This window comes from Saimiri boliviensis, chromosome Y, assembly GCF_048565385.1.
Source record: "Saimiri boliviensis isolate mSaiBol1 chromosome Y, mSaiBol1.pri, whole genome shotgun sequence".
In the NCBI taxonomy this organism is placed as follows: Eukaryota; Metazoa; Chordata; class Mammalia; order Primates; family Cebidae; genus Saimiri; species Saimiri boliviensis.
This window is the reverse complement of record NC_133471.1, coordinates 17487798-17500975: the sequence shown is the minus strand read 5'-3', so window position 1 is coordinate 17500975 and position 13178 is coordinate 17487798. Positions and strand designations below refer to the sequence as shown.

General features: G+C 45.5%; 1 protein-coding gene across 1 annotated transcript in view; it reads left to right on the top strand.

The window, feature by feature from the left end:
* LOC141582964 (uncharacterized) overlaps window positions 1-13178 on the top strand; it is an 815156-nt gene that overhangs the window by 27467 nt on the left and 774511 nt on the right. The window lies entirely within an intron of this gene.

The following is a 13178-nucleotide window of genomic DNA, read 5'->3' as shown; positions in this document are numbered from 1 at the left end:
GTGGCCGCATCACTCCAGTCTCAGCTCCCCTCTCCACATGGCCTTCTCTTCTGTGTCTGTGTCTCCTTTTGTGTCTCTTAGAAGGACACATTTCATCACACGTAGACCTCACCTAATCCAGGGTGATCTCATCTCAAGACCCTCAACTTCATTATGTCTAAAATTCTATTCACAAGTCTAGGGGTGAGGACATAAACTTATCTTTTGGGGATCAGCATTCAATCCATTGTAATTGTGTTTGGTTGCTTCTGGAGCCTCTAGGGGAGGATGCTTCCTGCCTCCCACAGTTCCTGGGGGCTTCAGGTGTCCTGGACTTGTGGCTGCATCACACCAATCACTGCCTCAGTCTCCATGCAACCTCCTTCTCTGTGTCTGTGTTTCCTCTTCCGGCCCTTAGAAGCACACCTCTCATTGGATTTAAGACCCACTGAGATAACTCAGGATGACATCATTGTGAGATCTCTATCTTGGTGACATCTGCAAACGTTATTTTTCCACAGAGGCCCTCAGTCTAAGGTACCAGTGGTCAGGATGTGAATGTCCTCTTTTTAGGGGGACACCATCTATTCCACTGCACCATCCTAGGAACTTCCCGTAAGCCCGTCTCGGTCTTTCAAGATGTCGAGGACACGAATCTCAGCCATGAACCCAGGAAATAAACAGGCCCTGTGCTGCAATTCCAATGCAAGGTCATCTGAGGCCAGGAGCAGTGGCTCTCACCTGTAATCCTGCCACCTGGGGAGGCTGAGGAGGGTGGATTAACTGAGGTTGGCAGATTAGACCAGCCTGGCCAAGATGGGGAAAAACTTTCTCTACTCAACGTGGAGAAATAAATAAATAAATAAATAAATAATAAATAAACAAAACATATGAGTGCGGTGGTTCACGCTTGCAATCTCAGCACTTTGGGAAGTCAAGGTGGGTGGATTGCCTGAAGTCAGAAATTCGAGATCAGCCTGGCCAAAATGCTGAAGCTCCGTCTTTACTAAAAATAAAAGAAATAATAAACAACCAACCAAAAAAAAAAAAAAAAAAAACACGGTAATCTGAGCATGACTGTGCACTCCTGTAATCCCAGCTACTCAGGAGGCTGAAGGGAACTGAAGCTGGAAGGCAGAGATGGCAGTGAGCTGAGATCAGGGCATTTCCCTCCAGCCTGGGTGACAGTGTGTGACTTGGTCATGAAAACAAAACAAAACAAAACACAACAAAACAAAGCAAAAATATACATTCCTCCAGAGGATGTCAGAAGAACATGACACCTATGCCAATGTTTAGCAACACACCCAGCACAGTGACTGAGGATTGGACTACTGAGAGATCAGGCTAATAGTGACCGGAGTCAGACAGCTGAGAGATCAGGCTCATATTGACCAGGGATCAGACAGGTGAGAGATCAGCCTCATATCCACCAGCGATCAGACAACTCAGAGATCATAGATCAGACAGCTGGGTGATCAGGCTCATAGTGATCACAGATCAGACAGATGAGAGATCAAGCTCATAGCCACCAGGTATCAGACAGCTGGGAGACCAGAGATCAGACAGCTTGGAGTTCAGCCTCATAGTGACCTGGTATCAGACAGGTGAGAGATCAGACTGATAAAAATCAGGCATCAGACAGCTCAGAGATCAGGCTCACAGAGACCAGAGATCAGATAGGTGGGATGTCAGGCTCATAGTGACCAGGGATGAGACAGCTGGGGGATCAGACACATAGCAACCAGCAGTTAGACAGCTCAGAGATCAGGCTGATAGCAACCAGGGATCAGATGTTTCAAAGATCAGGTTCATAGTGACCTGGGAGGTAGGTGTGAGGTCAGGAAGTCGAGTCCAGCCTGGTCAACATGGTGAAACCTCACCTCTACTAAACAAACAAAAATTAGCCAGGTGTGGTGCCTGGCACCTGCAATTCCAGCTTTTCAGGAGGCAGAGGCAGGAGAATCACTGGAACCCGGAGTGAGACATTGCACTGAGCTGAGATCGCACCACTGCACTCCAGCCTGGGTGACAGAGCAAGACTCCATCTCAAAAGAGCACAAACAAACTTAAAGATATTGGCAGTGTTGGCTGTTTCTGAAGACTCTAGGGGAGGGTTCTCATTATATCTCCCAGCTTGTAGTGGTTACTGCAAATATTTGGTACTGTCTGGTTTCTAACCTCATTACTGCAATCTCCGCCCCTCTCTTCACATAGTCATCTCTCTGTGTATCTATGTGTTTGACTCCCGTTTCTATAACAAGCCTGGAGCTACTGTATCAGAGTCCACATTCATATCTTCACTTTTTTTTATTTTTTTAATTAATTAATTAATTTATTTATTTATTTTTTTTTTTTTGAGACAGAGTCTGGCCCTACTGCATAGGCTGGAGTTCAATACAATGATCTTAGCTCACTGCAATTCCCACTTCCCGTATTCAAGTGATTCTCCTTCCTCAGCCTCCCAAGAAGCTGGGATTACACATGCCTGCCACCAAGCCCAGATAATTTTTTTTTGTTTGTATTTTTAGTACAGACAGGACTTCCCCTGTGTTGGCCAGGCTAGTCTCAAACTGCCGACCTCAGGTGATCCTCCTGCCTCAGCAACCCAAAGTGCTGGGATGATAGGTGTGAACCACCGCACCTCTCCGTCTCTCATTTGCAGGACTCTCATAGTGCTGCGATGACCCCGTTATTTTAAAATAATTTATTTACTTTTTGAGACAGAGTCTTGCTCTGTTGCCCAGGCTGGAGTGCAGTGGTGCAATCTCAGCTCACTGCAATCTTGAACTGCCTCAGCCTCCCGAGTAACTGCAATTACAGTCACCCACAGCCATGCCAAATTTTTTTTAATTTTTATTTTTAGGTGAGACAGGTTTCCCATGTTGGCCAGGCTGGTCTTGAACCCTGACCTCAAATGATCCACCCTCCTCCATCTCCCAATATGCTGGGATGACAGGCCTGAGCCACCGCAACTGGCCGACCCCGTTCTTTACGAGATGCTGTGAGCAGAGCGAACAGATTTTTGGAAGATGCACGGTTTTTGTAAAGCTCACTCAGACAGACATTCTCCCAGCCTCGTGCATGGCCAATATCATACAGGAACGATGAAAATTTAAAGAGAAAGGAATAAATATCTCTTCTCCACAACAGATGTTGGCAGGTGCTGTATGTATGGCAGGGGCAGGAGTTCGGCTGTGGGGATATTACCTGTTTATGCCTCTCTCAGGTGTGGGAGATGGAAAGTGAGTCAAGAGGAGGCCTGGCAATGATGGCCTTTGCCAGGTATAAAGACCAGCTTGACCGTGGACAATCCCCACCCCAGTGGCACTGAAGGCACTAAGAAGTAGAGACCCAGATACATCAGCAAAATGAGTCTATCCAGGGTTCCAGCAGGCTTCTGAGCTGAGAGCCTCAGGGGCAGATGGCATTCCAGGCTGAGGGCCTCCAGGAGACTCCGACCCATGCATTTATTCTCTCTGAGAATGTGATGCTTATTAACAAACTGGTGTTTGGTATTTTCTCATCACACAAGAAAAGACCAGGTAGGCACCTGGTGCCCACTTACCACTGATCAGAAACTAAAAACTTTTCTCCCCAAGGGGTCACAGGGACAGGGTCAGATGTCGTGTGCTTAAAGAATTGTTTTAACTCCTGTATGATATGTGTATATTGTCCTGCCACTTGGGAATACCCCCTGTAGTTTTCTACTTGGTGAGGAGGCAGCTAGGTTTTCCTTGCCACAGTTCTTCCTGGGAAACAATATATTCTATCAAACACTCAGCAAGCAATTCTTAGTAGCAGGGACATCTCCAAACACAGGGTTGTCAAAGAACACAGCCAAATATGGGCTGGTGAGTGTCTCCATGGATCTCTGCCTGAGAGTCAGATGAGAAAATGCACACAGCAAAATGTGGGATGATGGTTGTATTTGTCCCTTGGGCTGCTCATAAGAGACTCTCACCCACAGGGGGCTTTTAATAAGACCTTTCCCTCTCACTCTTTCAGCGAATAGAAGCCTCAAATGAAGATGCTGGCAGGGCTCGTTCCTCTGAGTGTGGCTGTGTCCTCACCTCCTCTTCCTAGGAGATGTCTTACTCCATTTGAGGCTGGTATCACAGAACACCATGGTCTGGGTGGCTTATAAACAACACACATTGATTCTCTCACAGCCCTGGCGGCTGGAGACCTGAGATCAAGGTGTGGGCAGGGCTGGCTCCACCTGATGCCTCTCTCTCGGGCTTGTAGACACCATCTTCTCCCTGTGTCCTCAGAGGATCATCCGTCTGTGTGTGTCTGTGTCCTCATCTCCTCTTCTTATAAGAACTTCAATCCTATTTGATCATGGTTCACCCTAAGGATATCATGTTGAGCTTACCAATTAGCCCTGCAAAGATGCTGTTCCAAATAAGGTAGCATTCCCTGGAATCTGGGCATCACATTGTTTTTGGGAGACACAATTCAGCCCACCATCTTATTCGGAAACCACCATTCTGCAAATTCCATGGCAATTTTGTCAGCCTGGTTGGTCTTCTCTGCCTTTCTTGCTTTTCACCTTGTGACTGATCTTTTTCATTTACAGGCCATCGACTCTCTTTAAAGAGAGCATCAGTTTGGCTAAACTGGATACCCAATGCATCCACCTGGTATCAGCTGGGTAACAAAATCCATCCTTTCTTGGACTTCCGGCTATACTTACTGTTAAAAGTGAATTGAATAAAAACAAGTGCAGATGGCTGTAGATGTGTGATGTTACTTCTGAGGCCTCTGTTTTGTTCCACTGGTCTATTTGACTGTTTTGGCACCAGTACCATGCTGTTTTGATTACTGTAGTGTTGTAGTATAGATTGAAGTCAGGTACGTGACATCCCCCTGCTTTGTTTTTTTATTGCTTAGTGCTGTCTTGATTATGTGGGCTTTATTTTGTTTCCATATGAAGTTTTGTGGCTGTTTACAGTAACAAAGACTACGAACCCATCCAATTTCCCATCAGTGATAATCTGGATTAAAAAATTGTGGCTCATACACATCAGTGAATACTATGCAGCCATAAAAAAGGATGAGTAGTACATGTCCTTCTCAGGGACATGGATGAAGCTGGAAACCATCATTCTCAGCAAACTGACACAGGAAGAGAAAACCAAACACAACATATTCTCACTCATAAGGGGGAGTTGAACAATGAGAACATATGGACACAGGAAGGGGAACAACACACACTGGGACCAGTCGAAGGTTGGGAGCTAGGGGAGTGATAGCAGGGTGTGGTCAGGCTAGGGGAGGCATAGCATTAGGAGAAATAACTAATGTAGATGATGGGGTGATGAATACAGCCAAGTACCATGCCAAGTGTATACATATGTAACAAACCTGCATGATCTGCACACGTACCCCAGATCTTAAACTATATTAATAATAAAAAACATACAAAAATACCCATGTGGGGCGTTCTCTGTGGTACCCATTTATAGAAACTTTGGGATTTTTCTTATAATGAATTTTTTCCCTGAATGTTTTTCTTCAGCTTCTCTGAGTTCAGGGGACACAGCCCTATTTCTACTATTCCGAGTCAGAGAGTGATTTCAACCCAAATGAGGTTAATAGGGTACCCGACAAGTCAAGTCAGCATGCACCCCTTTTTACTCCCTGTAAGCTGATGTTTCTCTTCTGGCGAGATGGATGCTCTTCATATGAGCTTTCAAAATGACAGATAACCATTGCCAGTTAATGAGCACTATTAGTAGATCATAGCTGTAATTCCATCCCCAGAGTAATTTCTTTTCCAATAATGCAATTTGTAAATGTGAGTGATTCAGTAGCTTCCATCTCTGCAGATGGCCAGCTCAGCTTTGCCTCCTCCTCTCTCGGATGATTTGGGGTGGTTGGAGGCAGCCTGGCTCCCTCCAGAGCTGGAACTCTCCAGAGCCAATATGTGCTTGTCTTCCTGGCTTCTGAGCACATCTTGGACAATGGAAACCTTCTGGAATGATATCGCCTTCCCACAAGAGATTGACATCCCTGGCCATGCAGACACGCCTTCCCCAGACAGGACAACCCAGCTTGCTCTCCCTAAATTCCTTCTTGCGGATATCATCAGTTCACAGAAGCACCAGGAGCATTGTAGGACTAATAACAAGCACATTAAAAAGAAAAAAGAAAGGTGTGTGTGGGATGGACGTGCTGGTTAACACTTGTCATCCCAGCAATTTGGAAGGCTGAGGTGGGTGGATCACCTGAGGTCAGGAGTTGAAGACCAGCCTGGGCAACATGGGGAAACCCTGTCTTTATGAATACAAAAAATAGGCTGGGTGTGGTGGCTCATGCCTATAATCTCAGCACTTTGGGAGGCCGAGGTGGGCAGATAACCAGAGATCAGGAGTTGAAGACCAGTCTGGGAAACATTGTCAAACCCTGTCTCTAATAAAAATACACAAAATAGTCTGGGTGAGGTGGCTCATGCCTATAATCCTGGCATTTTTGGAGGCCAAAGTGGGCAGATCCCCTGAGGTCAGGGGTTCGAGACTAACCTGCCCAACATGGTGAAGCCTTGTCTCTAATAGGATTAAAAAAAAAAAATCAGCTAGGCAATGTAGCAGGTGCCTGTATTTATAGCTACTTGGGAGGCTGAGAAAGAAAAATAGTTTGAACTTGAACCCTGGGAGTGGAGTTTGCCGTGAGCTGAGATCACACCACTGTGCACCCGCCTGGGTGGCAAACTGACACCCTGACTCAATTTTTAAAGACAGAAAGAAAGAAAAGAAAAAAAAGGAAAGAAAAGAAATGTATAGTATGGAAAAAACATAGATGTTATACACACCATAGAATAGTATGCAGTCCTGAAAAAGAAGAAAATAATGCCTTTTGCAAGTTGGATAGAGCTGGAGAGGAAACTGCACTATGAGTACAAAACGGCACACAGAATGAAATAATAGACAGTGGAGTCTCAGAAGTTGGGAGGATAGAAGCGGGGGGGGGGGGAGATGAAAAATTAGCTCTGAGATTCACCGTACCCTACCGAGTTAACAGGTGCGCTAGGCCAGGCTTGGTGGCTCACATCTGTAATTCCAGGTACTTGGCAAGCTGAGGTGGGAGAGTCGCTTGAACCTGGGAGTTGGAGATTGTGGTGAGCAGAGATCACACTATTGCACTCCAGCCTGGGTGACAGAGCAGCACTCTGTCTCAGAAGCAAACAAACAAACAAAAACAGGTGGACAAAAGCCTAGACTTTACCAATTGAATGTGCAACCAAAAAGCATTTGCACTGCTGCAGTAATAAGCTGCCAGCTTATGACACCTTAAGGACCCATTCCCCATGTTGTGTTTGTGCAGTTAGTTTTTGGGAACAAACAGTGGGTCCGTTCCACCTCCTTTTCTTTCTTTCATATTAGTTTTTTTTTTTTTTTTTTTTTTTTTTTTTTTTTTTGACAGAGTCCTGCTCTGTCACCCAGGCTGCAGTGCAATGGTGTGATCTCGGCTCACCACCATATACACCTCCCGGGTTCAAGTAATTCTCCTGCCTCAGCCTCTGGAGTAACTGGGATGACAGAGGTTCACCACTGCACATGGCTAATTTGTGTAGTTTTAGTAGAGATTGGGTTTCGCCATGTTGTCCAGGCTGCTCTGGAACTCCTGACCTCAAGTGATCTGCCCACCTCAGCCTCCCAAAGTGCTGGGATTACAGGCATAAGCCACTGTGCCCAGCCTCCGGTATATCTTTATGTGAAGTATAAAAACAGATGAATAAACTCACTAATCATTAGGAAAAGGTTAATGAGCTCTGGGCACCCTGGCTTACACCTGTAATCACAGCACTCTGGGAGGCCAGGGCGAGCAAATCACAAGGTCAGAAGTTCCCAACCAGCTTGACAAAGATGGTGAAACCCCATCCCTACTAAAAATTCAGAAACTAACTGGGCATGGGGACATGAACCTGTGTTCCAAGCTACTCAGCAGGCAGAGGCAGGATAATGGCTGCAATCTGGGAGGCGGAAGTTTCAGGCAGCCAAGATCGTGGCACTATACTCCAGCCTGCTGACAGAATGAGACTCGGTCTCATAAAAAATAAAACTAAAAAAGCAAATGAAAGGCACATTGGTTACGGTCATATTTTGCCACCGTAAACAGCATGGTGATAGTCATAGGAGAGCAGCTGTGCTTTTGAAAAAAACTTTTGAGAAGACAGTGAAAATGATGCCATGTTGTGGCAGATGACCAAAAAGGTTGAAGAACAATTCGGCTTGGGATTCAGCTTTGTGTCTTTGCGTCTTATAAGCTAGCATAAAACCTGCCCAGGGAGAACTCTAGTAGCAGGGGCACGGCTGAGAGTCCCACAAAGAGCATGGCATACAGACAGATTGTGGGAAGTAGAAAGCTTCCTTTCTAAAGTTCCTTTCTTCTTAAAGAACAAGTGTGCTTATAACTTCGTGAAGCCCTATCCTATATTCCTGTTAGACAAGGTGTGCTTACAAGCACATACTATGCTTTATGGCCTTGTACTTTAACCAAGATATCTGTGCTGGACTTGGCCACAGGCATGTCCCAGCTCTACATTGCTTTCAGCTGTTTAGAAAAGTTTTAACTTGTTAGCCAATTGTATTCTAGTTTAGATGGTGAGGTCTGGCTCCAGCCAAGGGTGATCAGACACAATCAGCAATGATGAGCCCACATGCTTCAGGGATAAATGTGTGTGTTTTCCTTTGTTCATTGTACTGTCGTGGCACAATGGCTAGTGAGGGTCCACTTCCCGAAGCCCAGGAAGCAAAAATTGCATTGCTGAAAGATCCTTTGTCTCAGTTCTGATTTCTCTTTCCAACACCGAGCATCAATTTCCAACACAGATGTTCTCCTCACAAACAGATGTCCCAAAGAGTGGTTGGGAGCCGCTGGGATAACTGAGTCATGGTGCTCTTCCTTCTGGGGTCCACCCAGGAAGTCAGTCTGGACAGAGCAGTGTGGTGATACCAGAAGCGAATCCCACCTAACAGCTCTCTGGGAGGGAGCTTCCGACACCTTCTGCTTTCAAAGCCTCCAGCTCAAGTCAGAAATGCTGCCTTTTCTCAAACATTGGAAAGCCATCTATTCATTGGAGCGTGTCTAAGCACATATCCAGCCCTACCTTTCCTGAAGTGAGGATGACCCAGACTGAAATGGCAACTGAGGCAGATATCGGCTGTGAGGAGCCAACACTGGTAACCCCGTTTCCGCATGTATCCGTCTAAGGGGGTGCCAGCCTGTGTCTGGTTGCTACTTATTAATATGGGTTTCCACATGTTTGTGTAGAGAGGCCATCCCCAAGCCTCTCAGGCCCTCCCCCAATTTCCTTGGTAACTAACTCCAAATGCACCAAAGCTGGGCTCTGCTCCTCCTTCCCTGCTGTTGGAGGACTGGGCACAGGCTGGACAGGTGGCCAGCTCCTCACCTCACCTGTGCACTCCTGGTCCAGGGGGAAGGGTTTTGATCACGAGAGGCATCTGTCTCACGAAGACCCTTCATGCCATGATCACAGGGCATTGCTAAACCCTGGGGATGACATACCCCCAGATCTGCCAGAGAGTATCTCATTCTTATCTCCAAAATCTACAGCGTGGAAGAAACTATGGATCTAGGTGTTGATTCCTTCTTGGTTTATTTGATTCGTTGTTTTATATTATTATTATTATAGTTTGAGAAGAAGCTATGGATGTATTTGTTCTTTCATTCTTATTTATTTAATTTTATCCATTTTTCTGAGAAGAAATGAAGGATCTGTGTATAGATTCTTTCTCCCCTTATTTAATTAATTAATATTATTTATATTTGAGAAGAAATGATGGATCTGTGTATGGATTCATTCTTACTTTAATTAAATCATTTTTATTTACTTTTTGAGAAGAAACTATGGAACTATGGATTGATTACTCTTGTTTTATTTAATTTTATTTATTTTTTTGAGAAGAAACTATAGAATTTGGTGCTGATTAATTCTTGTTTTACTTAATTAATCTGTTTTACGTTTTTCAGAAGTAATGTTAGATCCATGTGTGGACTCATCCTTAGTTTAACTAATTGCATTTTCCTTTTAAAAAGAAACTACACGTCTATGTATTTATTCATTCTTCTTTTATTTAATTAATTAATTTTATTTTTTTAGAAGAAGTTATAGAGCTAAGTGCTGATTCATTCTTGTTTTATGTAATTAATTTTATTTGTCTTTTGAGAAGAAACCATGGATCTAGGTAGAGATTCATTCTCACTTCATTTAATTAATTTATTTTATTTACATTTTTGAGAAGATATGATGCATCTAGGGGAGGAAGAGCAGGGGGTTTTGGGGTTTAGGGGAGGGATAGAAGGAGTGGGGCCTAGGGGAGGGGTAGCAGGGAGTTAGGGGCTAGGGCAGGAATACCAGGGGATGGGGAGCTAGGGGAGGAATAGCAGGGCTGAGGGGCTAGGGGAGGGACAGCAGTGGATGGGGGCTAGGGGATAAATAGCAGGGTGTGGGGTCTAGAGGAGGGATAGTAGCAGGTGGGGGCTAGGGAAGGAATAGCAGTGGTTAGGTGCTTGTGTAGGGAGAGCACGGGCTGGAGGGCTATGGGAAGGATAGCATGGTGTTGGGGATCTAGGGGAAAGTAGCAGTGGGTGGAGGACTGCTGGAGTGACAGCAGGGGTTGGGGGGCTAGGGGAGGAATAGCAGAGGGTTAGGCACTAGGGGAGAAATAGCAGCAGGTGGAGGGCTAGGGAAGGTATAGCATGAAGAGAACTCCCTAATGTAGATGATGGGGTGAAGAATGCAGCAAACCACCAAGGCACATGTACACCTGTGTAATAAACCTGCACCTTCTGCCCATGTACACTAGAACTTTAATAATAATATTTTTTTAAAAAGCTGGAGGTTCTTTCACCTGAGTATTAGGCACCCAATTCAGATTTGAGGCCTCTCGGGAACCTGTTTTCTTTTCTATTTTTTGTTTTGTTTTGTTTTGTTTTTTGTTTTGTTTTTTTCTCTTGAGATGGAGTCTTGTTATGCTGCCCAGGGTGGAATGCAGTGGCACCATCTCGACTCACTGCAACCTCCAACTCCTGGATTCAAGCGATTCTCCTGCCTCAGCCTCACGAGTAGCTGAGGCTACAGGCACCTGCCAGCACACCGAGCTAATGTTTTATACTCTTAGTAGAGACGGGGTTTCACCACATTGGCCTGGCTGGTCTCAACTTGTGGACCTTAACTGGTCCACCAACCTCAGCCTCACAAAGTGCTGGGATTGCAGGAATGAGCCACTGGGTAGAGCCTGGAAATCTTTTCAAGAAGAGAATCAGTTAAAATGGTCCATGCGACATTATATGTATTTGGACAAAATCAATAAGAATGGTACAGGAAATGACAGAATCCTTCAGAAAGTGACCTTGAGGTCAACACTTTATAAAAACAAGAGAAAAGGAGGCTCTCAAGCTATCCAGTTCGAAAAGTTTCACCGGGCGTGGTGCTTCATGCCTGTAACCCCAGCACTTTAGGGGGCCAAGGCCAGTGGATCACATGTGGTCAGGAGATCGAGAGTAGGTTGGCCATCATGGTAAAATCCATGCATACTAATAAATACAGAAATTAGACAGGGGTGGCGTGGCGATGGTGCCTGTAATTTCAGCTACTCAGGAAGCTGAGGCAGAAGAGTCACTTGAGCCTGGGAGATGGAGGTTGCCAAGAGCTGAGATTGTGCCACTGAATTACAGCTTGGGCAAAAAGAACAAAACTCTGTCTCCAAAACTCATAACCATTACATTAAATTTCCGGCCCAGAAATTTGTACTTAATGTGGACAGAGTTTCTGTTTGGGAAGATGGAAACATTCTGGAAGCAGATGGTGATGATGGTTGCATAATTATTTGAATGTACTTATTACCAGTGTATTGGACTCTGTGAAAAGACTGAAAGGATAGACGTCATATTATGTATGTTCTACTGCAATGATAAAAAAAATATATATATATTGCTGTTGATAGGAAAAGAAGCTTTCTTCTGTGGAAAAGGATAGCATTTAGCAGGCAACAATGAACCCTGCCCAACAATAAATATAAAATATATATATTTGACATGGAGTCTCACTCTGTCACACAGGCTGGAGTACAATGACAGGATCTCAGCTCACTGCAACCTCTGCTTCCCGGTTAAAGCAATTCTCCTGCTTCAGCCTGCAATGTAGCTGGGATTACAGGCACCCACCACTAAGGCCAGTTAATTTTCGTATTTTTAGTACAGACGAGGTTTCACCATGTTGATCCACCAGGTCTCAAACTCCTGACCTCAGGTGTGCTCTGAGACCTGGAGTGCTCACCTGACATTTTATCTGTTCCATCTCTGAGGGCCTAATTCCCTTGGGATGTACTGCATTGGATTGAGCCACAGGCCCTGGCTTATAATCTAGGCGACTGGGGAAATGGTTTGGGACAGGTCAGGCCGTGGTTCAAAGCCAATTCTCCAGAGGCCTTGGAATAATCAGCTAGGTCCTCTCCCAGGATCCCCACAATGGCCCCACCTCAGCAATCCTGCCTTACCCTGGGCAGTCATGGTGTGTCAACCAGCTGAGGTAGTTCAGATAGTCAGTAATCTGCCTACAGCTGGGGGCTTCACCTTCATGATCCCAGGACCACAGAACTGCAGAGAAATGAGAAACGCTGTATCCTGGAGAAAGAGGAGTCAGGAAGGCACAAGCCAGGCATATCCTTCCACATACCACCTCCTATACCATGCTGGGAGGAACTCCTTACTGAAAATGTAACAGGATTATCCTTAATGATCACTTCATGGTGGAAGTAAAAGTGGCCCATTACTGGAGATGTCTTGAGTTCCTCAGCCTGCATGGCTGAGGAGAAAGAGAACAGACTCAAAGTGACCAATCATCTAGTTGGATTGAAGTGGCCTGGTAGCTGGGGTGGCGCATGTGTTTCCCCTGCCCAGCTCTCCCCTGAGTTATGCTGGGGCCTCAAGGGGGGCCCCACCCTGACCCAGACATATGAGCCCTCACGAACACCCCGTCCCCATTGCCTGACCTGCAAATCCGTTACGTGGCTAAGCAAGACTTCATCATGTTTTCTGATGCTGGCCGACATCTGGGTGTACTGCACAATCTGCCTCGAGTTAAGGAGCTTCCATATGATTGGCTGGGCGAGCCACAAAACACCCTGCAAGTTTGCAAGAGCACCAAGAGTGCCCCCGGCTCTGTGCAC